This window comes from Ranitomeya imitator, chromosome 1, assembly GCF_032444005.1.
Source record: "Ranitomeya imitator isolate aRanImi1 chromosome 1, aRanImi1.pri, whole genome shotgun sequence".
In the NCBI taxonomy this organism is placed as follows: domain Eukaryota; kingdom Metazoa; phylum Chordata; class Amphibia; order Anura; family Dendrobatidae; genus Ranitomeya; species Ranitomeya imitator.
This window is the reverse complement of record NC_091282.1, coordinates 1,066,468,491-1,066,494,778: the sequence shown is the minus strand read 5'-3', so window position 1 is coordinate 1,066,494,778 and position 26,288 is coordinate 1,066,468,491.

Below are 26,288 nucleotides of genomic sequence, written 5' to 3'. Positions count from 1 at the left end.
ACACTCCCTGTTTTTTTTTTGTGGGAGATTAAGATTGACATTTCTGCTAGAGTGCCATCCCTGTGTGTGCCATCTCTCACTCAGTGGGCCATAGAAAGCCTATTTATTTTTTTGCTTGATTTGGGTTATAAAATCTACCTGAAAAAATCACTACATCAATCAGTGGGAGAAAAATATTGGCCTCAGCGCTTGTGTGCCACTCTTGACTCCTGTGTGTGCCATCTCTCAGTCAGTGGGCCATAGAAAGCCTATTTATTTTTTTGCTTGATTTGGGTTCTAAAATCTACCTGAAAAAATCACTACATCAATCAGTGGGAGAAAAATATTGGCCTCAGGGCTTGTGTGCCACTCCTGACTCCTGTGTGCATCATCACTCACTCAGTGGGCCATAGAAAGCCCATTTTTTTTTTTTTTTTTTGCTTTATTTGGGTTCTAAATTCAACCTGAAAAAATCAATAAATCAATCAGTGGGAGATTAATATTGGCCTTTGGGCTTGTGTGCCAGTCCTAAGCGTGCCATCTCTCTCTCTCAGATAGTGGGCCATAGAAAGCCTATTTATTATTTTTTTTATTGGGTTTATAAATTTTCCCTGGAACAAAAAAAAAAAAAGTGGGAGATTAATATTGGCCTCTGGGCTTGTGTGCCAGTCCTGAGCGTGCCATCTCTCTCACAAATAGTGGGCCATAGAAAGCCTATTTATTTTTTTTTTTTTGATTTTAAAAATTCTCCCTGAAAAAAAAAGGGAGATTAATATTGGCCTTTGGGCTTGTGTGCCAGTCCTAAGCGTGCCATCTCTCTCTCTCAGATAGTGGGCCATAGAAAGCCTATTTATTATTTTTTTTATTGGGTTTATAAATTTTCCCTGGAACAAAAAAAAAAAGTGGGAGATTAATATTGGCCTCTGGGCTTGTGTGCCAGTCCTGAGCGTGCCATCTCTCTCACAAATAGTGGGCCATAGAAAGCCTATTTATGTTTTTGGTTGATTTGGGTTCTAAATTCTACCTGAAAAAATCAATAAATCAATCAGTGGGAGATAAATATTGGCCTCTGGGCTTGTGTGCCACTCCTGACTCCTGTGTGCGTCATCTCTCACTCAGTGGGCCATAGAAAGCCTTTTTTTGTTTTATTTGTTTTCTAAATTCTCCCTGAAAAAATCATTTTATTTTATTTGGTTTCTAAGTTCTTCCTGAAAAAATCATTTTATTCTATTATTTTTTTTTCCTAAAGTCTCCCTGAAAAAAAAAAAAAAAATCAGTGGGAGATTAATATTGCCCTTTCTGCTTGTGTGCCAGTCTTGACTCCTGGGTGTGCCATCTCTCTCTCTCTCTCCAATTGTGGGCCATAGAAAGCCTATTATTTTTTTAGCTTGATTTGGGTTCCAAAATCTACCTGAAAAAATCACTACATCAATCAGTGGGAGATAAATATTGGCCTCTGGGCTTGTGTGCCACTCCTGACTCCTGTGTGCGTCATCTCTCACTCAGTGGGCCATAGAAAGCCTTTTTTTGTTTTATTTGTTTTCTAAATTCTCCCTGAAAAAATCATTTTATTTTATTTGGTTTCTAAATTCTTCCTGAAAAAATCATTTTATTCTATTATTTTTTTTTCCTAAAGTCTCCCTGAAAAAAAAAAAAAATCAAATCAGCGGGAGATTAATATTTACATTTGTGCTTCAGTGACAGTCCTGCATGTGTGGCATCTCTCTCATTTGTTGCCACCAACAACAGAGTGTGTAACATTGTGCCTGATTTTCGTTGTGGTCTCACTCACCTGTAAAGGGGTAGCTAAATCATACTGAAGTTATAGCTCACCATGTAAGTTGTGTGACAGCAACAAATACCGTTAGTTTGTTTACGTTTTTAAAACAATGAGGAAGTCTGGTGGAAGAGGTCGTGGCCGGGGGCGTTCATTGTCAGCTGGTAATGATGGTAGTGGTAGTGGAGCATCAGGTGGTCGTGGGAAAAAATATATTGCACCTATGTCTGGAGCTGTGGAGCCAGGTTCGTCGTCTGGCTACACAAGGCCTCGAACGCTCCCTTTTCTGGGAGTAGGAAAACCGCTTTTAAAGCCGGAGCAGGAAGAGCAAGTTTTGGCTTATCTTGCTGACTCAGCCTCTAGCTCTTTTGCCTCCTCTCGTGAAACTGGTAAATGTCAAAGCAGCGCGTCGTTAGTGGATGTTCATGGTCAGGGACAAGTCGCTTCCTTGTCCTCTTCAGCAAAAACAACAACAGAGAAGAATGCAGCAGGCGACACAACGGGTTACTCCATGGAGCTCTTTACACATACCGTCCCTGGCTTAGAAAGTGAAGCAGTTAACAGTCCATGCCCATTACAAGTTGAATCTGACATGGAGTGCACTGATGCACAGCCACAGCCAGACTTCTATGCTGGTCCTTTGACTCAGACCACAACATTGCCCTCGCAGGGTAATGATCAAGAATCAGACCCTGATGAGACTATGTTGCCCCATCACGAACGCTATACCACCGACCGACACGGTGACACAGACGAAGTTGCACACGAGCTACAAGAAGAGGTAATAGATGACCCAGTTCTTGACCCCGATTGGCAGCCATTGGGGGAACAGGGTGCAGGCGGCAGCAGTTCTGAAGCGGAGGAGGAGGGGCCGCAGCAGGCATCAACATCGCAACAGGTTCCATCTACCGGGCCCGTATCTTGCCCAAAACGCGTGGCAAAGCCAAAACCTGTTGGAGGACAGCGTGGCCATCCGGTTAAAGCTCAGTCTGCAATGCCTGAAAAGGTATCCGATGCTAGAAAGAGTGCAGTCTGGCATTTTTTTAAACAACATCCAATTGATCAGCGCAAAGTCATCTGTCAAAAATGTTCAACTACCTTAAGCAAAGGACAGAATCTGAAAAGTCTCAATACAAGTTGCATGCATAGACATTTAACCACCATGCATTTGCAAGCCTGGACTAACTACCAAACGTCCCTTAAGGTTGTAGCACCCTCGGCCAATGAAGCTAGTCAGCAACGCAACATCCCTTCCGGCAGTGTAGGGCCACCATTTTCCGCACCACCTGCAGTATCTGTGCAGGTTTCTTTGCCAGGCCAAAGCAGTCAGGGTCAGGGAATCACCAGTTTCGTAGTAGGAAACACTGCATCTAGGGCACCGGCGGCAACAATACCATCTCCCACCGACTCTCAGTCTGCCATGTCCACCGGCACCCCCGCTAGTTCCACGATCTCCAGCTCTCCAGTCCAGCTCACCCTACATGAGACTATGGTTAGAAAAAGGAAGTACTTAGCCTCGCATCCGCGTACACAGGGTTTGAACGCCCACATAGCTAGACTAATCTCGTTAGAGATGATGCCCTACCGGTTAGTTGAAAGCGAAGCTTTCAAAGCCCTGATGGACTACGCTGTACCACGCTACGAGCTACCCAGTTGACACTTTTTTTCCAGAAAAGCCATCCCAGCCCTCCACCAGCATGTTAAAGAGCGCATCGTCCATGCACTCAGGCAATCTGTGAGCACAAAGGTGCACCTGACAACAGATGCATGGAACAGTAGGCATGGCCAGGGACGTTACGTGTCCATCACGGCACACTGGGTGAATGTTGTGGATGCAGGGTCCACAGGGGACAGCAAGTTTGGGACAGTTCTGCCTAGCCCACGGTCTAGGAAACAGTTGGCTGTAGCCGTTATCACCCCCTCCTCCTCCTCTTCGTCCTCCTGCAGAAGCGAGAGCTCGTCCACAGACCGCAGTCGCACAACCACTCCATCCGTAGCTGCCACTGTTGCACACCAGGTCTCCCATTATGGGGCAGCTACTGGCAAACGTCAGCAGGCTGTATTGGCTATGAAGTGTTTGGGCGACAGCAGACACACCGCGGAAGTTCTGTCCGAGTTCTTGCAGAAAGAAACGCAGTCGTGGCTGGGCACTGTAGATCTTGAGGCAGGCAAGGTAGTGAGTGATAACGGAAGGAATTTCATGGCTGCCATCTCCCTTTCCCAACTGAAACACATTCCTTGCCTGGCTCACACCTTAAACCTGGTGGTGCTGTGCTTCCTGAAAAGTTATCCGGGGTTATCCGACCTGCTCCTCAAAGTGCGTGGACTTTGCTCACATATCCGCCGTTCGCCCGTACACTCCAGCCGTATGCAGACCTATCAGCGTTCTTTGAACCTTCCCCAGCATCGCCTAATCATAGACGTTGCAACAAGGTGGAACTCAACACTGCACATGCTTCAGAGACTGTGCGAACAGAGGCGGGCTGTTATGTTTTTGTGGGAGGATACACATACACGGGCAGGCAGTAGGATGGCAGACATGGAGTTGTCAGGTGTGCAGTGGTCGAAGATTCAAGACATGTGTCAAGTCCTTCAGTGTTTTGAGGAATGCACACGGCTGGTTAGTGCAGACAACGCCATAATAAGCATGAGCATCCCCCTAATGCGTCTGCTGATGCAAAGTTTGACGCACATAAAGGATCAGGCGTCTGCAGCTGAGGAAGAGGAAAGCCTTGATGACAGTCAGCCATTGTCTGGCCAGGGCAGTGTACAGGACGAGTTAGCGGGCGAAGAGGAGGAGGAGGACGAGAAGGATGATGGGGATGATTATATTTTTAATGAGGAAGCTTTTCCGGGGCCACTGGAAATTGGTGGCGCGGCAAGGCCGGGTTCTGGTTTTTGGAGGGACACAAGTGACGTGGATTTGCCTGAAACTGCCCCTCAACCAAGCACAACCGCAGATTTGAGAACTGGAACTTTGGCCCACATGGCGGATTATGCCTTACGTATCCTCAAAAGGGACACACGCATAACTAAAATGATGAACGATGACGATTACTGGTTGGCCTGCCTCCTTGATCCTCGCTATAAAGGCAAATTGCAAAATATAATGCCACATGAGAACTTGGAACTAATATTAGCAACCAAACAATCAACTCTTGTTGACCGTTTGCTTCTGGCATTCCCTGCACACAGCGCCCGTGATCGTTCTCACACGAGCTGCAGGGGCCAGCAGACCAGAGGAGTTAGAGGGGCAGAAATCAGAAGTGGCGTTGGCCAGAGGGGTTTTCTGACCAGGTTGTGGAGTGATTTTGCTATGACCGCAGACAGGACAGGTACTGCAGCATCAATTCAAAGTGACAGGAGACAACATTTGTCCAGTATGGTTACAAACTATTTTTCATCCCTTATCGATGTTCTCCCTCAACCGTCATTCCCATTTGATTACTGGGCATCAAAATTAGACACCTGGCCAGAATTGGCAGAATATGCATTGCAGGAGCTTGCTTGCCCGGCAGCTAGTGTCCTATCAGAAAGAGTATTCAGTGCTGCAGGTTCAATACTAACAGAAAAAAGGACTCGTCTGGCTACCCAAAATGTAGATGATCTAACTTTCATTAAAATGAACCACAACTGGATTTCGAAATCTTTTGCCCCACCTTGCCCGGCTGACACCTAGCTTTCCTATGAAAAGGTCTTGCCTGTGGACTATTCTGAATTACTTTTCCAATCTCGTAATTTTCTGCACCTGATTGTCCAGCATACGACATGTTTACACCTCACTAAATGGCCAAACTCCCCACACGGGGCCGTGGTATCGACACTTGGCGCCAGCACCCGTGAGAGTGCTGATTGTCTGAAGAGGTGGGTGTGCCCGCTTTTGTTCGACGGCACTGCCACTGGGTCCCTCCTAGTACAATAAAGTGTCTCTGGCGGTGGTGGTGCGCACCCAACGTCAGACACACCGTTGTAATATGAGGGGCCCTGGGCCTGTACCGCCGGCCACAAGACAGTCCCCCCCCCCCAGCTCAAACAGTGCTCTACCACTTGCAAAATTATCTCACAGCTCCACCAATGTTTAGTCTATGCGCTGACATCCTTCAATGCCTGCCACTGACAATACCATTGTATTGACATTTTTGTTATGTTAGGCCTTCGAAGCCTGTCTGCGGTCACTCCTTCCACTATGCCTCCACTGACCACACCACTGCTGCCCGTGTACCCCTGGAACCAATTTAAAATTGCCTACAGCCAGCCCAATTTTTTTATTTTAGGCCTTCGATGCCTGTTTGCGGTCCGTTCTTTCTACTACTACTACACTGACCAGGCCACTGCTGCCCGTGTTCCCCTGGAACCAATTTAAAATTGCCTACAGCCATGTGTTATTATTTTAGGCCTTCGATGCCTGTCTGCGGTCACTCCTTCCACTAGGCCTCCACTGACCACACCACTGCTGCCCGTGTACCCCTGGAACCAATTTAAAATTGCCTACAGCCAGCCCAATTTTTTTATTTTAGGCCTTCGATGCCTGTCTGCGGTCCGTTCTTTCTACTACTACTACACTGACCAGGCCACTGCTGCCCGTGTACCCCTGGAACCAATTTAAAATTGCCTACAGCCATGTGTTATTATTTTAGGCCTTCGATGCCTGTCTGCGGTCACTCCTTCCACTAGGCCTCCACTGACCACACCACTGCTGCCCGTGTACCCCTGGAACCAATTTAAAATTGCCTACAGCCATGTGTTATTATTTTAGGCCTTCGATGCCTGTCTGCGGTCACTCCTTACAATATGCCTCCACTGACCACACCACTGCTGCCCGTGTACCCCTGGAACCAATTTAAAATTGCCTACAGCCAGCCCAATTTTTTTATTTTAGGCCTTCGATGCCTGTCTGCGGTCACTCCTTCCACTAGGCCTCCACTGACCACACCACTGCTGCCCGTGTACCCCTGGAACCAATTTAAAATTGCCTACAGCCAGCCCAATTTTTTTATTTTAGGCCTTCGATGCCTGTCTGCGGTCCGTTCTTTCTACTACTACTACACTGACCAGGCCACTGCTGCCCGTGTTCCCCTGGAACCAATTTAAAATTGCCAACAGCAATGTGTTATTATGTTAGGCCTTCGATGCCTGTTTGCGGTCACTCCTTCCAATAGTTCTCCACTGACCAGACCAATGCTGGCCGTGTACCCCTGGAACCCAGCTGAAAGTGCATTTAGCCTCCTTTTTTTCTTTGTTTTATATTTAGAAAGCCCAGATGAACTACGCTGTGCAACGGTTCAAGCTACCCAGTCGACATTTCTTTTGCGAGAAAAGCCATCCCAGCCCTCCACCGGCATGAAAAAGTCTGCATTGTCATAGCACTCAGGCAATCAAACAGTAGAAAGGTGCACCTGACAAGAGACGCATGGACCAGTAGGCATGTCGACAAAAAGTTACGTGTCCATTACGGCGCACTGGGTGAATGTGTTGGATACATGGTCCACAGGGGACAGCCTACAAAGTCTGTCTGCAGTCCCTAATTCCAATTTTCCTCCGCTGACCACACCACTGCTGCCCGTGTACCCCTGGAACCAATTTTACAGAGTCTACAGCCTAATTTTGTTATGTTAGGCCTACTACGCCTGTCTGCGGTCCCTCTTTCCAATACTCGTCCACTGACCACACCACTGCTGCCCGTGGACCCCTGGAACCTATTTTTAATTGCATAGAGCATCATTTTTTTAATAGTAGGCGTACAAAGTCTGTCTGCGGTCCACTATTGAAATTGTCCTCCACTGCCCAGAGCACTGCTGCTTGTGTACCCCTGTAACTTTTTTAAGCTGCAGTGAGCCACATTTTTGGGTTAAGTCCTACTACCTGTGTCTGTCTGCGCCACTCAATTCAGCTGTGTTCCTTTGAAAAAAGCTGAGCGTCAATAGTCTTGTTTTCAGCCTCTTGGAATTTTAAGACTGCATTGGGGGTACAACTTTGGTAGGGCCTACTAACGGTGTCTGCCTCCCCAAGGTGTGCCCCAGGTTTCCTCGCCATTGCTTCGATCTTAATGCTCTCGTTTAGTAGTTGTTGGAAACTACACTGCATTAGGCCTACAAATTGGGTATGGGGTGTAGAGAGATGGTGTGTTCCACTCCAAGGTGTTCTCCAGGTTACCTTTCCTGAGCTCCGATCTTCCGGCTCTCGTTTAGTAGTTCTTGGAAACTACACTGCATTAGGCCTACAAATTGGGTATGGGGTGTAGAGAGATGGTGTGTTCCACTCCAAGGTGTTCTCCAGGTTGCCTTTCCTGAGCTTCGATCTTCCGGCTCTCGTTTAGTAGTTCTTGGAAACTACACTGCATTAGGCCTACAAATTGGGTATGGGGTGTAGAGAGATGGTGTGTTCCACTCCAAGGTGTTCTCCAGGTTGCCTTTCCTGAGCTTCGATCTTCCGGCTCTCGTTTAGTAGTTCTTGGAAACTACGCTGCATTAGGCCTACAAATTGGGTATGGGGTGTAGAGAGATGGTGTGTTCCACTCCAAGGTGTTCTCCAGGTTGCCTTTCCTGAGCTTCGATCTTCCGGCTCTCGTTTAGTAGTTCTTGGAAACTACACTGCATTAGGCCTACAAATTGGGTATGGGGTGTAGAGAGATGGTGTGTTCCACTCCAAGGTGTTCTCCAGGTTGCCTTTCCTGAGCTCCGATCTTCCGGCTCTCGTTTAGTAGTTCTTGGAAACTACACTGCATTAGGCCTACAAATTGGGTATGGGGTGTAGAGAGATGGTGTGTTCCACTCCAAGGTGTTCTCCAGGTTGCCTTTCCTGAGCTTCGATCTTCCGGCTCTCGTTTAGTAGTTGTTGGAAACTACACTGCATTAGGCCTACAAATTGGGTATGGGGTGTAGAGAGATGGTATGCTCCACTCCAAGGTGTTCTCCAGGTTGCCTTTCCTGAGCTTCGATCTTCCGGCTCTCGTTTAGTAGTTCTTGGAAACTACACTGCATTAGGCCTACAAATTGGGTATGGGGTGTAGAGAGATGGTGTCTTCCACTCCAAGGTGTTCTCCAGGTTGCCATTCCTGAGCTTCGATCTTCCGGCTATCGTTTAGTAGTTGTTGGAAACTACGCTGCATAAGGCCTACAAATTGGGTATGGGGTGTAGAGAGATGGTGTGTTCCACTCCAAGGTGTTCTCCAGGTTGCCTTTCCTGAGCTTCGATCTTCCGGCTCTCGTTTAGTAGTTCTTGGAAACTACACTGCATTAGGCCTACAAATTGGGTATGGGGTGTAGAGAGATGGTGTGTTCCACTCCAAGGTGTTCTCCAGGTTGCCTTTCCTGAGCTTCGATCTTCCGGCTCTCGTTTAGTAGTTCTTGGAAACTACACTGCATTAGGCCTACAAATTGGGTATGGGGTGTAGAGAGATGGTGTCTTCCACTCCAAGGTGTTCTCCAGGTTGCCTTTCCTGAGCTTCGATCTTCCGGCTATCGTTTAGTAGTTGTTGGAAACTACGCTGCATTAGGCCTACAAATTGGGTATGGGGTGTAGAGAGATGGTGTGTTCCACTCCAAGGTGTTCTCCAGGTTGCCTTTCCTGAGCTTCGATCTTCCAGCTCTCGTTTAGTAGTTCTTGGAAACTACACTGCATTAGGCCTACAAATTGGGTATGGGGTGTAGAGAGATGGTGTGTTCCACTCCAAGGTGTTCTCCAGGTTGCCTTTCCTGAGCTTCGATCTTCCGGCTCTCGTTTAGTAGTTCTTGGAAACTACACTGCATTAGGCCTACAAATTGGGTATGGGGTGTAGAGAGATGGTGTGTTCCACTCCAAGGTGTTCTCCAGGTTGCCTTTCCTGAGCTTCGATCTTCCGGCTCTCGTTTAGTAGTTCTTGGAAACTACACTGCATTAGGCCTACAAATTGGGTATGGGGTGTAGAGAGATGGTGTGTTCCACTCCAAGGTGTTCTCCAGGTTGCCTTTCCTGAGCTTCGATCTTCCGGCTCTCGTTTAGTAGTTCTTGGAAACTACACTGCATTAGGCCTACAAATTGGGTATGGGGTGTAGAGAGATGGTGTGTTCCACTCCAAGGTGTTCTCCAGGTTGCCTTTCCTGAGCTTCGATCTTCCGGCTCTCGTTTAGTAGTTCTTGGAAACTACACTGCATTAGGCCTACAAATTGGGTATGGGGTGTAGAGAGATGGTGTGTTCCACTCCAAGGTGTTCTCCAGGTTGCCTTTCCTGAGCTTCGATCTTCCGGCTCTCGTTTAGTAGTTCTTGGAAACTACACTGCATTAGGCCTACAAATTGGGTATGGGGTGTAGAGAGATGGTGTGTTCCACTCCAAGGTGTTCTCCAGGTTGCCTTTCCTGAGCTTCGATCTTCCGGCTCTCGTTTAGTAGTTCTTGGAAACTACACTGCATTAGGCCTACAAATTGGGTATGGGGTGTAGAGAGATGGTGTGTTCCACTCCAAGGTGTTCTCCAGGTTGCCTTTCCTGAGCTTCGATCTTCCAGCTATCATTTAGTAGTTGTTGGAAACTACACTGCATTAGGCCTACAAATTGGGTATGGGGTGTAGAGAGATGGTGTCTTCCACTCCAAGGTGTTCTCCAGGTTGCCTTTCCTGAGCTTCGATCTTCCGGCTCTCGTTTAGTAGTTGTTGGAAACTACGCTGCATTAGGCCTACAAATTGGGTATGGGGTGTAGAGAGATGGTGTGTTACACTCCAAGGTGTTCTCCAGGTTGCCTTTCCTGAACTTCTATCTTCAGGCTCTCATTAAATTGTGGTTAAACGGAACAACTGCATTTGGCGTACTAGTTGGTTTGGGGCCTACTATCGGTGTCTGCCACTCCTTGCTGTTCTCCTGGTTTCCCGTCCTGAAATTCCATTTTCAGGCTCTCGTTAAGTAGTTGTTAATGTTAGACTGCATTTGGCCTACTAGTTGGGTTGGGGCCTACTATCGGTGTCTGCCACTCCTTGCTGTTCTCCTCCACTGAACAAAGCTGTGCCGCCTGTTTACTACGGTTGCCAATTTTGAACTGCATTTCGACTACTTACTGATTTGGGCCTACTCTCTGTGTCAGCCTCTCATTCCAGTTGTCCTCCACTGCAATGCCCCCTGGTTAGTCCTGTGTTACCAATTTTGAACTGCATTTAGCCAACTTTATTCTTTGGGCCTATATCTGTGTTTCCTCCTCATCCTGCCCATTGCCCAGCCAGTGATAGATGAGTCTGCTGGTACATTGACCCATAACGCAAAATTCCCCGTGCACGCTACACAGCAAGATTGTGACCCTGCTGAAAGTCAGGTTCCTCTTCCCACATACCATACCACCTTACACGGGGACAAAGAGGAAGGTGCAGATGAAAGTGCAGGTTCCTTCATCAGGTGGGGTGAGGAATACTAGTTGGCGACGTCACTGGCACAGGGCCTCTCATAGTACGCAAAAGTGTTGCTGCCGGTGGGAGGCGCCCCCGCCATGCAAACACACCGCTGTACTTTGAGGGGCCCTGTGCCAGTGCCAATGCCAACGAGTGGGCCCCCCCTGCTTGCTCAGGATCACAGCACTTGCAAAGTTGAAATACTTACCTCTCCCTGCTCCACTGCCGTGACGTGGTCCAGATTTACTGGGCCCACTAATTACTTGAACCAGCCCTACCCCCCACAACTTTAGCCAAATGACCCCCAATTTCAAATGCCTAAGGTAAATTACGATTGACAAGCTTCTTTAACAAGAATGGATGTTTTTGCCATTAAAATGGGCAGTGTAGGTGTTTTCCTGGCCTCCACTCACTGCCGACTATGCTCCCCCATTGACTTGCATTGGGTTTCGTGTTTCGGGCGATACCCGACTTTTCGCGATAATCGGCCGATTCCACTCGACTCGACTTCTAAGATAGTCAGGTTTCGCGAAACACGGCTCGACTCTAAAAAGGTCAAGGTCGCTCAACCCTAGTGACGAGGTTAATTCGTTAGCTGGCTGCTCTATTTAACTCCACTTAGATCTTTGCTCCTTGCCACCTGTCAATGTTCCAGTATTGGTCTAGTTCACTCCTGGATCGTTCTTGTGACCTGTCTTCCCAGCAGAAGCTAAGTGTCGGCTTGTTTTTCTCTGGTTTGCTATTTTTCTGTCCAGATTGCTATTTCATTGTTGTCTTGCTTGCTGGAAGCTCTGGGACGCAGAGGGAGCGCCTCCGCACTGTGAGTCGGTGCGGAGGGTCTTTTCGCGCCCTCTGCGTGGTCTTTTTGTAGGTTTTGTGCTGACCGCAAAGCTACCTTTCCTATCCTCAGTCTGTTCAGTAAGTCGGGCCTCACTTTGCTAAATCTATTTAATCTCTGTGTTTGTATTTTCATCTTTACTCACAGTCATTATATGTGGGGGGCTGCCTTTTCCTTTGGGGAATTTCTCTGAGGCAAGGTAGGCTTCATTTTTCTATCTTTAGGGCTAGCTAGTTTCCTAGGCTGTGCCGAGTTGCATAGGGAGCGTTAGGAGCAATCCACGGCTATTTCTAGTGTGGTTGATAGAATTAGGGATTGCGGTCAGCAGAGTTCCCACGTCCCAGAGCTCGTCCTATATTATCAGTAACTATCAGGTCATTCCGTGTGCTCTTAACCACCAGGTCCATTGTTGTCCTGACCACCAGGTCATAACAGTACAGGTGGCCCAAAGTACTAATGCATCTCAATAGAGGGATAAGAGAAGTTCTGAGACCATTTTTTTTCTTTGCAGTGTGTTTTGTCTCTCTTTTCCCCTTTACATCTGGGTGGTTCAGAACACAGGTGTAGACATGGACATTCAAGGTCTGTCTTCTTTGATGGATAATCTCACTATAAGTGTACAAAATATTCAAGATTTTGTGGTTCAGAATCCGATGTCAGAGCCTAGGATTCCAATTCCTGATTTGTTTTTTGGTGATAGATCTAAGTTCTTGAATTTCAAAAATAATTGTAAATTGTTTCTTGCCTTGAAACCTCGCTCCTCAGGTGACCCTGTTCAACAAGTAAAGATCGTTATTTCTTTGTTACGTGGTGACCCTCAAGACTGGGCATTTTCCCTTGCGCCAGGAGATCCGGCATTGCGTGATGTTGATGCGTTTTTCCTGGCACTTGGATTGCTTTATGACGAACCTAATTCAGTGGATCAGGCAGAGAAAATCTTGCTGGCTCTGTGTCAGGGTCAGGATGAAGCGGAGATATATTGTCAGAAGTTTAGAAAGTGGTCTGTGCTCACTCAGTGGAATGAATGTGCCCTGGCAGCAATCTTCAGAAAGGGTCTCTCTGAAGCCCTTAAGGATGTCATGGTGGGATTTCCCATGCCTGCTGGTCTGAATGAGTCTATGTCTTTTGCCATTCAGATCGATCGACGCTTGCGTGAGCGTAAAACTGTGCACCATTTGGCGGTACTATCTGAGCATGGGCCTGAGCCTATGCAATGTGATAGGACTTTGACCAAAGCTGAACGGCAAGAACACAGACGTCGGAATGGGCTATGTTTTTACTGTGGTGATTCCACTCATGCTATCTCCGATTGTCCTAAGCGCACTAAGCGGTTCGCTAGGTCTGACACCATTGGTACAGTACAGTCTAAATTTCTATTGTCCGTTACTCTGATTTGTTCTTTGTCATCCTATTCTGTTATGGCATTTGTGGATTCAGGCGCTGCCCTGAATTTGATGGACTTGGAGTATGCTAGGCGCTGTGGTGTTTTCTTGGAGCCCTTGCAGTATCCTATTCCATTGAGAGGAATTGATGCTACGCCTTTGGCCAAGAATAAGCCTCAGTACTGGACCCAATTGACCATGTGCATGGCTCCTGCACATCAGGAGGATATCCGCTTTCTGGTGTTGCATAATCTGCATGATGTGGTCGTTTTGGGGTTGCCATGGCTACAGGTTCATAATCCAGTATTGGACTGGAAATCTATGTCTGTGTCCAGCTGGGGTTGCCAGGGGGTACATGGTGATGTTCCATTTTTGTCTATTTCGTCTTCCACTCCTTCTGAAGTTCCACAGTTTTTGTCGGATTATCGGGATGTATTTGATGAGCCCAAAGCCAGTGCCCTACCTCCTCATAGGGATTGCGATTGTGCAAATAATTTGATTCCTGGTAGTAAGTTTCCTAAGGGCCGATTGTTCAATTTATCTGTGCCAGAACACGCCGCTATGCGGAGTTATATAAAGGAATCCTTGGAGAAAGGCCATATTCGCCCGTCGTCATCACTAGGGTTGAGCGACCTTGACCTTTTTAGAGTAAAGCCGTGTTTCGCGAAACCCGACTATCTTAAAAGTCGAGTCGAGTGGAATCGGCCGATTATCGCTTAAAGTCAGGGATCGACCGAAACACGAAACCCAATGCAAGTCAATGGGGGAGCATAGTCGGCAGTGAGTGGAGGCCAGGAAAACACCTACACTGCCCATTTTAATGGCAAAAACATCCGTTCTTGTTACAGAAGCTTGTCAATCGTAATTTAGCATATAATAATTGGAAGGCATTTGAAATTGGGGGTCATTTGGCTAAAATTGTGGGGGGTAGGGCTGGTTCAAGTAATTAGTGGGCCCAGTAAATCTGGACCACGTCACGGCAGTGGCGCAGGGAGAGGTAAGTATTTCAACTTTGCAAGTGCTGTGATCCTGAGCAAGCAGGGGGGGCCCACTCGTTGGCATTGGCACTGGCACAGGGCCCCTCAAAGTACAGCGGTGTGTTTGCACGGCGGGGGCGCCTCCCACCGGCAGCAACACTTTTGCGTACTATGAGGGGCCCTATGCCAGTGACGTCGCCAGCAACGAGTATTCCTCCCCCCACCTGATGAAGGAACCTACACCTTCATCTGCACCTTCCTCTTTGTCCCCGTGTAAGGTGGTATGGTATGCGGGAAGGGGGACCTGACTTTCAGCAGGGTCACAATCTTGCAGTGTAGCGTGCACGGGGAATGTTGCGTTATGGGTCAATGTACCAGCAGACTCATCTATCACTGGCTGGGCAATGGGCAGGATGAGGAGGAAACACAGATATAGGCCCAAAGAATAAAGTGGGCTAAATGCAGTTCAAAATTGGTAACAGGACTAACCAGGGGGCATTGTTTTGTTCAGTGGAGGACAACTGGAATGAGAGGCTGACACAGAGAGTAGGCCCAAATCTGTAAGTAGTCTAAATGCAGTTCAAAATTGGCAAGAGTAGTAAACAGGCGGGACAGCTTTGTTCACTGTAGGAGAACAGCAAGGAGCGGCAGACACAGATAGAAGGCCCCAACCCAACTATTAGGCCCACTGCAGTTTTAAAATTCCGATAGGCTGAAAACCAGATAATTGTAGGTCATTTTTTGTAAAGAGGACAGCTGTATTGAGTGGCGCAGCCAGACACTACAAGTAGGCCTTAAACCACAAAGTTGGCTCGACGCTGGTTTAAAAAAGGTTACATGGGTACACGTTCTGCATTGTTGTGCTCAGTGGAGGACAATTGGAAGGAGGGACCGCAGAAAGACTTTGTAGGCGTAAAATTACAAAATAGGCTCTATGCAGCTTCGATTATGTGGCAACCTGGAGAACACTTTGGAGCGGCAGACACCGTCTCTACGACCCAGACCCAACTTGAAGGCCTAATGTAGTGTTGTTTCAACAACTACTTAAGACGAGCATGAAGATTGAAGCAATGGAGAGGAAACCTGGAGAACACCTTGGAGCAGAAGACACCGTCTCTACACCCCATACCCAATTTGTAGGCCTAATGCAGTGTAGTTTTCAACAACTACTAAACGAGAGTCGGAAGATCAAAGCAATGGAGAGGAAACCTGGGGAACACCTTGGAGTGGAACACACCGTCTCTACACCCCATACCCAATTTGTAGGCCTAATGCAGTGTAGTTTTCAACAACTACTAAACGAGAGTTGGAAGATCGAAGCAATGTGGACGAAACCTGGGGAACACCTTGGAGTGTAACACACCGTCTCTCTACACCCCATACCCAATTTGTAGGCCTAATGCAGTGTAGTTTTCAACAACTACTAAACGAGAGTCGGAAGACCCAAGCAATGGAGAGGAAACCTGGGGAACACCTTGGAGTGTAACACACCGTCTCTCTACACCCCATACCCAATTTGTAGGCCTAATGCAGTGTAGTTTTCAACAACTACTAAACAAGAGTCGGAAGATCGAAGCAATGTGGACGAAACCTGGGGAACACCTTGGAGTGTAACACATCGTCTCTCTACACCCCATACCCAATTTGTAGGCCTAATGCAGTGTAGTTTTCAACAACTACTAAACGAGAGTCGGAAGATCGAAGCAATGTGGACGAAACCTGGGGAACACCTTGGAGTGTAACACACCGTCTCTCTACACCCCATACCCAATTTGTAGGCCTAATGCAGTGTAGTTTTCAACAACTACTAAACGAGAGTCGGAAGATCGAAGCAATGTGGACGAAACCTGGGGAACACCTTGGAGTGTAACACACCGGCTCTACACCCCATACCCAATTTGTAGGCCTAATGCAGTGTAGTTTTCAACAACTACTAAACGAGAGTCGGAAGACCGAAGCAATGGAGAGGAAACCTGGGGAACACCTTGGAGTGTAACACACCGTCTCTCTACACCACATACCCAATTTGTAGGCCTAATGCAGTGTAGTTTTCAACAACTACTAAACGAGAGTCGGAAGATCGAAGCAATGTGGACGAAACCTGGGGAACACCTTGGAGTGTAACACACCGTCTCTACACCCCATACCCAATTTGTAGGCCTAATGCAGTGTAGTTTTCAACAACTACTAAACGAGAGTCGGAAGACCGAAGCAATGGAGAGGAAACCTGGGGAACACCTTGGAGTGTAACACACCGTCTCTCTACACCCCATACCCAATTTGTAGGCCTAATGCAGTGTAGTTTTCAACAACTACTAAACGAGAGTCGGAAGACCCAAGCAATGGAGAGGAAACCTGGGGAACACCTTGGAGTGTAACACACCGTCTCTCCACACCCCATACCCAATTTGTAGGCCTAATGCAGTGTAGTTTTCAACAACTACTAAACGAGAGGCGGAAGATCGAAGCAATGGAGAGGAAACCTGGGGAACACCTTGGAGTGGAACACACCGTCTCTACACCCCATACCCAATTTGTTGGCCTAATGCAGTGTACTTTTCAACAACTACTAAACGAGAGTCGGAAGATCGAAGCAATGTGGACGAAACCTGGGGAACACCTTGGAGTGTAACACACCGTCTCTCTACACCCCATACCCAATTTGTAGGCCTAATGCATTGTAGTTTTCAACAACTACTAAACGAGAGTCGGAAGATCGAAGCAATGGAGAGGAAACCTGGGGCACACCTTGGAGCGGCAGACACCGTTAGTAGGCCCTACCAAAGTAGTAGCCCCAATGCAGTTTTCAAATTCCTAGAGGCTGAAAACAAGACTATTGACGCTCTGCTTTTTTCAAAGGAGGACAGCTGTATTGAGTGGTGCAGACAGACACAGGTAGTAGGTGTGGCTCACTGCAGTTTAAAAAAAATTACAGGGGTACACAGGCAGCATTGCTCTGGTCAGTGGAGGACAATTTCAATAGTGGACCGCAGACAGACTTTGTACGCCTACTATTAAAAAAAGGATGCTCTATGCAATTAAAAATAGGTTCCAGGGGTCCACGGGCAGCAGTGGTGTGGTCAGTGGACGAGTATTGGAAGGAGGGACCGCAGACAGGCGTAGTAGGCCTAACATAACAAAATTAGGTTGTAGGCACTTTAAAATTGGTTCCAGGGGTACTCGTGCAGCAGTGGTGTGGTCAGCGGAGGACAATTTGAATTAGGGACTGCAGACAGACTTTGTAGGCTGTCCCCTGTGGACCATGCATCCAACACATTAACCCAGTGCGCCGTAATGGACACGTAACTTTTTGTGGACATGCCTACTGGTCCATGCGTCTCTTGTCAGGTGCACCTTTCTACTGTTTGATTGCCTGAGTGCTATGACAATGCAGACTTTTTCATGCCGGTGGAGGGCTGGGATGGCTTTTCTCGCAAAAGAAATGTCGACTGGGTAGCTTGAACCGTGGTACAGCCAAGTTCATCTGGGCTTTCTAAATATAAAACAAAGAAAAAAAGGAGGCTCCATGCACTTTCAGCTGGGTTCCAGGGGTACACGGCCAGCATTGGTCTGGTCAGTGGAGAACTATTGGAAGGAGGGACCGCAGACAGGCTTCGAAGGCCTAACATAATAAAATATGGCTGTAGGCACTTTAGAATTGGTTCCAGGGGTACACGGTCAGCAGTAGACAGGTCAGTGGAGGCCTAGTGGAAGGAGGGACCGCAGACAGGCTTCGAAGGCCTAACATAATAAATTAGGGCTGTAGGCATTTTAACATTGGTTCCAGGGGTACACGGGCAGCAGTAGACAGGTCAGTGAAGGCCTAGTGGAAGGAGGGACCGCAGACAGGCTTCGAAGGCCTAACATAATAAATTAGGGCTGTAGGCACTTTAACATTGGTTCCAGGGGAACACGGGCAGCAGTAGACAGGTCAGTGGAGGCCTAGTGGAAGGAGGGACCGCAGACAGGCTTCGAAGGCCTAACATAATAAATTAGGGCTGTAGGCACTTTAATATTGGTTCCAGGGGTACACGGACAGCAGTAGACAGGTCAGTGGAGGCCTAGTGGAAGGAGGGACCGTAGACAGGCTTCGAAGGCCTAACATAATAAGTTTGGGCTGTAGGCACTTTAACATTGGTTCCAGGGGTACACGGGCAGCAGTAGACAGGTCAGTGGAGGCCTAGTGGAAGGAGGGACCGCAGACAGGCTTTGAAGGCCTAACATAATAAATTTGGGCTGTAGGCACTTTAACATTGGTTCCAGGGGAACACGGGCAGCAGTAGAGAGGTCAGTGGAGGCCTAGTGGAAGGAGGGACCGCAGACAGGCTTCGAAGGCCTAACATAATAAATTAGGGCTGTAGGCACTTTAATATTGGTTCCAGGGGTACACGGACAGCAGTAGACAGGTCAGTGGAGGCCTAGTGGAAGGAGGGACCGCAGACAGGCTTCGAAGGCCTAACATAATAAATTTGGGCTGTAGGCACTTTAACATTGGTTCCAGGGGTACACGGGCAGCAGTAGACAGGTCAGTGGAGGCCTAGTGGAAGGAGGGACCGCAGACAGGCTTTGAAGGCCTAACATAATAAATTTGGGCTGTAGGCACTTTAACATTGGTTCCAGGGGAACACGGTACGGTACGGTGTAGGGCGTAGACACTAGGTTTACGTCGGATCGCCGGCAGCACAAAAGAGTTGCAGCGCTTTGGGACAGGAGGCTAGGCTTAGGGCAAGTGATATCTAAGGGGGGCTTGTGATAGAAATATGTATATCATGTAGATCTCACTTGCATGTATACTCCTTTAAATGACATATACTTACACAAAAGCAGATATATATCTATCTACTCAGCTACTTTATAATCAATTGCTTAAAATGGCTGACATAAACTAATATAAGCCAGACAGACTGTTCGGTGTTTTCCACCCAAAAAGCAGAAGAACTCCAGATGTATTAAGTGCTGATGAGTTGTCTCAACTTTGTCCCAGATGCAGAGAACTTCATTTTAGTTGCATAATCAGCAGTCATATGCGCATTAATCACAGTATTCCATATATATCAGATAACCAATAACTGAATTGTATGTTAATTAACTAACCGCCCCAACCACACCTTTCTATATGCTATTATAAAAACTATGTATCAGGAAATAAATGTCCAGTCTTTGATTGAATGTCAAGCTGTCACCATGTGTCAGACTCATTCTTTAAGGGCTCAGAAATAATAATTGGGAGCGGCCGCAGCACACACGGGTAGATTTATCCAACCCAAATTACCATAACAAATGGCGCCCCCGCGAGGCCGGACGAAGATATCACAGGAGGGGATCCGGCTGACCGCACAGACGAGGGTGCGGGCCACGGCCTTGGCCCACGGGACGGAGACTGCAGCTCCATCAGAGTAAGGTAAGAAAATTCTATCATCTTACCTGAATGTCCCCTGTGCACAGTCCGGGTCTGTACCTTTAGCTGGTCAGGTGTGGTCACCACCGCATTCCCAGGTAGTGTAAAAAGTCCGAGCCTGAACCTAAACCCTGGGATATAAGTCAAGGTGTATGCTGTGTGCCGTGTATATGTTCTGTGTTTGTGTAACATCCGGGAGAAGCAAGGAACAGTGACTGTTTGTGGTTGCTGGGTAACAGAGCGCAGGAGGTCAAATCGCTCGATAGGTTATTGCAGGATTCCCGTGCATAGGAGGGACAGTTAGTCCCGGGGCAGTTGGTCCCAGGCTCCAGGCACGGGTAGTGATAACTTAGAGGGCTACTGCAGATTCCCGTAGTGCCGACTATCTAGTTAGATAGGTTGGACCGGGGTGGTAGAAATCCCACCTGTTGTGTTTCTCACTCAGGTGGCCCGGGCATAGGTGTGCTCAGTGCGATTGGCAGTAGTCTGTTTCCCAGCGCTTCCTGCACGTGTCACAAAATAATAAAGAGGGTGTCGAATCTCCTGGATGTCAATGTTCTTTGTCTGTTAATGTCATGTATTATAGAAGTTTTTTTTTCTTCTCTCTCCCTGTCTGTTCACTATTTAGAACTTCCCCTCCTCCATGCAGTTAGGAGAAATATATGCATTGTAAATCACACGGTCACAACCGTTTTTTTTGTCTTTTTTCCCATTCTTTTTGTTGCCAAGTTTTCTGTTTTTGCATATATATGACATTTATTTGAAGAGGTGAAACTAAATGATATCTATCATTTTTGCTGTGACATACGTGATTTTTGGGTAAAACTGCAGCTGCTGATTAAAAGGGGAAGTGTGTCTCTGACTGCATTTAAGCGCAGAGTACAAAGAAAAAAAAAAAAAAAGGGGGGAGAAGAGAAGCTGTTTTAATTTTATTTTATTTTCTGTTTTGTTGCATTTTTTAAGTTTTTAGACTTTTAAGTTTTTCAAAGTCTCTTTTCTTTTCTGCCTCTTCATTTTTTTGTTTAAAAGGGGTTTTTATTTATTTATTTTTCTTCCTTCTCTGTGAAGATCCTGAGTTTTGGATCGTGTACCCAGTTTTTTTATGGTTCTTTTATGTTTTGATTTCAACATCTTGCATCAATTTTTTGAAAGCTCCCTTTTTCTTCTACTTTTCGTGTTTTTATATACTTACCTACTTGAGATTTTTATTGTTGTGTTTTTTATTTCTTTTTTCTTTTTTTTTTTGCAATGGGGAATAATTTGGCCAAGCGACAGGAGAGCCTTTTGCTTCCTGATGAGAAAACGGCTCCTCAAATAGTAGCAGAGCATGAAGGTGTCAGATATGTGAAGAATTACAGGCAGCTCATGAAAGTATGTGAAATCCATAAGGGAGGCAGACTTAGAGCTGCAGAATGGCATGATGTCTTAAAAAGAAAGAAAGGAAAGCTAGTTGATACAAACTTGCTGCCCACTGCAACAGCATGGTATAAGGTGGCTACAGACTTACAACGTTTAGGGAGCACTCAACGATATGTGAAGGAGTCAGGAAGTGATTTTTATGTGTACAAAGTAGGGAAAGGTGTTAAACCATCAGCACCTCCCCCATATGGGGATGAAAAATATTGGGTGTGTGCAGTCTGCACCCAGCAGAATCCACTGTACAGGGAGACTTGCTCAGCATGTGGTGCACCCCGCCCAAACTGGTACAGGGAGATGGCACTGTTACTCTGACAATGGCGGCACGGGCTGCATCAAAGAAGAAGGAATTCTCTTCTTGTCTTTCTCCTCCATCTTTTTCCTCTCCGTCTTCTGCACTGCCCTCTCCTCCTCCTCTTTCATCTCCACCTCTTTCTCCTCCTCTTTCTCTTCCTCACCCTTCTCATTATACCACATCCACCTCCTTCTTCTTCTTCTTCACCTCCTCCTCCTACACCACACCCACCTCCTTCACACTTTTCATCTCCTCCTCTCTCTCTCTCTCTGAAGCACTCTCCCCTTCCTCTAAATCACCCATCTTTTCCTTACTCTGTGTCACACTCTCCTTCTCCTGATCTGCTGCCTGTCGGGCAGGTGCCGAGTCCAGGCAGTGTGGTGTCTCTGTATCCAGTGCTCACAGCACAAGGCACATTCTATGTTCCCAATACAGCCCAGCATCTGACAGTCATGGTATCAGGGGAGGAGGGTGGAGATCCCCCAGTAGAAAGCACCCCCCAAGCCGCAGCAGGCTTCCCCCAGGCAAACCCAGCAGCAGGCAGCTCAGGTCCGGGGACAGGGGGGGGAGACAGGCATCACCATCAGATGGTGATCAGTATCCCTGGTCAGAGCAGCCAACATTCACACCACAATGGAACTATAATCCTCCACAACCTCAGCAGGGTGGGGACACATCCTCTCACAAAAAGACAATATCCAAGACCGCTTATCAGCCACTGCAGGACCCCAGTGCACTCTATCACAACTATTCCTCTGATGAGGATGAAGAGGGGACTTCATACATGCTACCCAGTACTAGAAAGAAAAACCCACGGGCACCTAGGAGACAGGGGCAGATAGAAGCACCACCATTACACTATGTGCACTTCACCCCAAGTCAGGTGACCAGTATCCTCAACAATCTTCCAGATCCAGAGATGCACCCCATGCCATTCTACAGAAGAATGCAGCAGAACTAGCGCACATATGCAGCCACCTGGAATGATCTGTGGGCAGTGATGGAGATAAAGGCAGGTGATGCCTTCTGGCCAATCATGAAAGAACACTTCAAGCTTTCAGCAGACTTAGACGTACATGCCTGGGAGTCAGGGCCGAAGCTGATTGAACAACTCAGAGAGTGGACCAAAGGCAGGCTGGCCGGACAGGCCCTCAGCTTACATGACATGAGTCAGGAGAAGACAGAGACTGTGGAGAATTTTCATGGCAGAATAATGCAGGTTTTCCAGGACCTGGGCTTCACATTCATGATCAGATACACAGGCAGATGTTGGCACAGGCCTTTGTGCATGGACTCAGAGAACCAATCAAGAAGCCACTGATAGTGGCTAGACCCGAGTACAGGTCAATAGCAATGGACACCCTGCTCACCGTAGCCAAAGGGATCGAGTCCCAACCAGGAGTGCGGAAGACAACACCCCTTATGGCGGCCATAGACTCTGAAGAACCACCGCAATACCGAGACAGAAGGAACGTCAGATGTTTCAACTGCGGCAAATTGGGTCATTACCAGAGCCGCTGCAGAGCTCCATCACAACCCAAGACCCTGCCCAGAAGCAGGGTCAGGAGCAGACAAGGTGGACAGTGAAGCGCCCCATCCATAGGACAGGGGCAAGCCAGGTCCGCAAGACACCACGCTCCTGACATGCAAAACCCCTTCAGCAGGACCAACCCCTCAAATTACCCTGAAAGTGGATGGCGTTGTCAGGTCTTTTCTTGTGGACACTGGTGCAGCCAGAAGTGTGATGAGACATGTGGAACTCCCTGACCCTACCTGCCTATCAGAATCCTCTGTGTCTTGCGTAGGCATCGACGGTCAAGTCAGAAATTCTCAGCTTACAAAGCCTCTGAGCGTGTGCACTCAGCCAGGACACTCTATCCTATCCCAGTTTGTGGTGTCAAGAACCTGCCCACTCAACCTACTGGGGGCAGACCTTCTACAGAAACTAAAAGCAACCATAGTGTTCCAGGAAGATGGGACCGTGACCCTTTCTTCACCTCTGACCCAGGAAGAGTCAGTCATGCTGGCACCCCTACAGGAACCTCAAACAACCCATGAAAGCCTACCCAAGGAGGTACTGGACGTAGTACCAGAAAGTCTATGGTCTAAGGGACCCCAAGATGTGGGAAAACTTCAGGTTGCCCCGGTGCGGGTATCGCTCAAGCCAGGTACTCCATATCCTCATAAGGCCCAGTATCCCTTGTCCATCGCACAGAGTCAAGCCGTCTCAGACCAATTGAAGGTGTTCCTGGAAATAGGGGTCGTTGTCCCCTGCACCTCTCCTTGCAATACCCCGCTTTTCCCTGTCAAGAAAAAGACTGTAAAAGGAGAGCCAGCCAAGTTCAGGATGGTACATGACCTAAGAGCGGTGAATGATGTTACAGTATTTGAAACTCCAATTGTGCCGAATCCACACACCCTGCTCTCAAATGTGCCTTCCACAGCAACAGTGTTCACGGTGATCGACCTGGCAAATGCTTTCTTCAGTGTTCCCCTCCATCCAGATGACCAGTTCCTGTTTGCCTTCACGCATCAGGGGGCACAGTACACATGGGCGGTGATGCCCCAGGGGGCCCAGAACAGCCCCTCGCAATTCACCAAAGCAATGTCCACAGTTCTCGCCAACTGGGTCACAGAACATGCAGAAGTGACCCTGCTACAATACGTGGACGATCTACTCCTTTGTGCAGTTGACTTTGACACGTGTAAAGCACATTCCGTGTCTCTCCTACTCTACCTGGCGAAACAACACTGCAAGGTCTCAAAGAATAAAGTCCAGTGGTGTCTGAAGCGAGTTACGTTCCTTGGGCACTGCATTGCTCACCAGACTAAACACCTGACAGATGACCGGAAGACCACAGTGGAGAGGATGGCTCCCCCAACATCTCCAAAGGCACTACAAGCTTTTCTTGGTCTAGTTTCGTATTGCAGAGCTTGGATCCCTGATGCCTCAGTCCTAATGCAACCTCTGTATGACTGCGTTAACGTAACCCCGTTCCTGCTAACAGATGTGGCCTGCAGTTCGTTCAAGAAGCTAAAAGACTCAGTAGTCTCAGCGCCAGCGCTAGGCCTACCTGACTACGAGAAGCCATTCTGTCTCTACCTGATGGAGAAAGAAGGCCATGCTACTGGAGTCCTGACACAGACTCACGGGGGAAGACAGAGACCTCTAGGCTATTTTTCAGCTGCCTGGATCCAGTTGCAAGGGGAGCCCCCTCCTGCATGAGAGCAGTATTTGCAGCACACGCCCTCCTGGACAAAACAGCTGACATCATTCTTGGACATCCACTGGAAATCCTGGCTCCACATGACATCTCAGCAATTCTCAATCAAACCCAGCCAAAACATCTCTCCACCGCAAGACATCTTCGTCTACAGTGCTCGCTACTACTGCCTGACAACATCACCATCTCCAGATGTACAGTCCTCAATCCAGCCACTCTACTCCCACTCCCAAGGGGGGATACAGATACGAATCTTCCAGATCAAAATCTGCATGATACCTTCCACAAGGATCTGGATTTGCTCCGACCGGATGATCATGATTGTTTTAGCATCATGCAACAGGAAACAGCAGGACTACCCAATGTGGCAGAAGAGCCACTGGCCAACCCAGAGTTGATCCTCTATGTAGATGGCTCCAGATTTGCAGATGATGAAGGAAGATTTCACACGGGATGTGCAGTGACCAGCAATCAAGAAATCCTGTGGTCCAGGAGTCTGCCACCTAGCCTGTCAGCCCAAGAAGCAGAACTGATAGCGCTGACGAAGGCTTGCCAGATTGCAGAAGGCAAAACTGCGAACATTTACACCGATTCAAGGTATTCGCATGGCATAGCACACGACTTCGGACCCATCTGGGCTGCAAGAGACTTCATCACAGCAAGCGGAACAACCGTAAAGCATCATGGAGCTATTAAAGACCTACTGAGCGCACTCCAACTCCCAAAAATGGTGGCAGTACTGAAGGTCAAAGCACATGGAAAACTGAACACAGTAGAGGCACGGGGCAACAACATGGCAGATATGGCAGCCAAAGAAGCCGCCAAAGGAAGACAGTATGGAGAAATGGGAGAGGTCGTAGAGCCAGGCGGCTACTATGTGGCAACTGAGGACAAGACACCAGATGAGATGACGTCTTGGGATCTATTCAAGAAGTTGCAAGAACAAGCCCCAAAGGAGGAGAAGGAGAATTGGATGCGGAAGGGTGCAACACATCAAGAAGGAAGGGTATACTCAATGGACTACAAACCCTGTTTACCCCGAAGCATGTACCCTATGGTGGTCCAGTGGGCACATGGGCCCACGCACAGATCAAAGACACAGATGAATGATCTGATTGGTGCTTACTGGTTCGCTCCAGGGATCTCCACCCTAACAGCCAAGTTCACTAGCAGCTGTCTGACCTGCGGCAAATGCAACCCTGGAAGAATGGAGAAAGTTCCCACACATCATCTCGCCAGACCGCTGTACCCCTTCCAGAGGATCCAGATAGACCACATCCAGATGCCGCCAAGTGGGGGATTCGAATATGCCCTTGTGGTCGTGGACGTATTTTCAGGATGGCCAGAAGCTTTCCCAGTGAGGAATCAGTCAGCAAAGACTACTGCAAAGAAGCTACTCTCAGAGATCGTGTGCAGATACGGGGTCCCAGAAGTGATAGAGAGTGATCAGGGGCCCGCATTCACAGCAAACCTCACAAGGGAGATCTGGTCAGCAGTAGGGTCAGACTTAGGCCTACACACTCCCTACCACCCCCAGAGTAGCGGGAAAGTAGAAAGACTGAATGGGACACTCAAAAACAGGATGCTGAAAGTTGCCCAAGAGACACGCAAACCATGGCATGAGACACTCCCCATCGCACTGTTTAGTGTCAG